The 1,839-nt window shown below is 44.6% G+C and overlaps 1 protein-coding gene across 1 annotated transcript in view; it reads left to right on the top strand.

The window, feature by feature from the left end:
• The window catches only part of TOP3A (DNA topoisomerase III alpha), a 33,834-nt gene that overhangs the window by 2,306 nt on the left and 29,689 nt on the right, over nt 1-1,839 (top strand). The window lies entirely within an intron of this gene.

Here is a 1,839-nt window from a genome sequence, read left to right as displayed (position 1 = left end):
TGTTGGTACATACCACTAGGGATTCAAAAACAATCTTTTTTGAAGAACATCCATTGATGTCTGCAGTATCAAATTTCTTGTTGTTTCTCATAAGTGTGGCTCCATGTTTGCTAAATGGCCCAGAGTTGCCTCTCTTATGCTTTGTGTTTTGTCTTTTTGGTGAATTACTGGAAGATGGCAGTTCTGGTGAAAAAGAAAAGCTTTTTGGGGATCGTGGGAGGAACAAGAATTTCTACTATTTTTACATACAGAAACTCAACAGTGTACATTTAACCCACTTTAGTGGCAAGTTCTTTAGCCTTTGCTTTTTCCAGCTTGGTGACATCCAGCTCACATTAACCAAGCTAGACCCAGGATATTGCCTCCTCAGTGATGGCAGATCTGACCATGTCTGTCATTGTAATTGGTCCTGATAGCTTGCACCAGCTTACTCAGCGCTCTTTTGTCTTCCATGTTAACTTGTATGAAGGCAGCAGTGCACAGGTCTTCTGTGGACTAGAGGTCCCGGTCTTGGCTTCCCCTTAATGCAATAGGAAATCTCTATCTTTCAACACTGGGCTTGTAGAAGGACAGCTAACTCAGTGGAATCCATGTCATATGTGGTCACTACTAGCTGGGCCTTCTCAGTCTCTAAAAAGGTGGTGATGGAATTAATCCCTGCTTGAAGGACAGGTAGTCTCTTAGTAGGGACATCTTTGCTGGCAACAACTCCTCAGCAGACGGGTAGTCTGTTTCCCTTGCTTTCTCTGGTCTGTACTTGTCCTGCTGGAGCAGTTGAGTAACTATTTGGCAGTCCACAGCCTGGGTGAACTTGTTAGTCACAGGAGGCACTTTGAGCTACTTGTAGGAATAACTGTTTGCCACTGCAGCTGGTGACAGTGGGGCCATTTGACAAAGCAGATGAGGTTCCCTTTGGGGCCAGATGTTCAGTGCCAGAATTCTTAGACCTTTTCTCAAATGGGATTTACTTCCTTGGCCTTATGAACTTCTAGGCTCAGGGATCCTCCTATCTCAGCCTCCTGTATAGTGGAAACAATAGGTTAGGAGCTACCACCTGGCTACACACAGAAAAATTATCTTTTTGAGACTGAGGGAGAATTTTCTGATACTGGCATTTCTTAGTCCTTCAGCATTTCCCCAGGCCCCATTTGACTTTTCTCTTGTCTTCTGTTCAGTGCTGGTGTAAAAACTCACAGGCCTCACTGCTTTCAGTTCCTTTGTGGAAGAAGGTGGGATCTACTCAGAGATGGTTTTGATTATCCATAATTGCAGTGAAAGAAGTGCTTTGTGGATGGGATGTGATTCCAGTTCTGACTGGTGTCACTGAGTTTCAGAGCCACAATAGACCTTAGAGATAAGGACTTCAGGAACAAGGTGAGGCTTAGAAAGCTGAGTGACTTGCCCATGGTCACCAGTTTGTTGGTTTGGCCAAGAAACAGCAGAAATGTATGGGAAGGAAAGAAAATCATCAAGAGACCTGTCTTAGGCTTGGCACCTGTAGCTCAGTGGCTGGGGTGCCAACCATCTACACAGGAGCTGGCAGGTTTGAATCCAGCCCAGGCCTGCCAAACAACAATGACAACTACAACCAAAAAATAGCCGGGCATTTTGTAGCGGACGCCTGTAGTCCCAGCTACTTGGGAGGCTGAGGCAAGAGAATCATTTAAGCCCAAAGAATTTGAGGTGGCTATGAGCTTTGACACCACGGCACTCTACCCAGGGCAACATAGTGAGATTCTGTCTCCAAAAAGAGAGAGAGAGAGACCTATCTTAATCCTTTCTTTGTCATTAAGTTGTCATATGACCTTGGAAAAGTCCATTCTCAAACTATATAAAAAT

The sequence above is a fragment of the Otolemur garnettii genome, unplaced genomic scaffold (genome assembly GCF_000181295.1).
Source record: "Otolemur garnettii isolate 467f Iridium unplaced genomic scaffold, OtoGar3 scaffold00046, whole genome shotgun sequence".
Taxonomy (NCBI): domain Eukaryota; kingdom Metazoa; phylum Chordata; class Mammalia; order Primates; family Galagidae; genus Otolemur; species Otolemur garnettii.
Note: the sequence above shows the minus strand (reverse complement) of the source record. Positions and strands in the feature narration are given on the sequence as shown.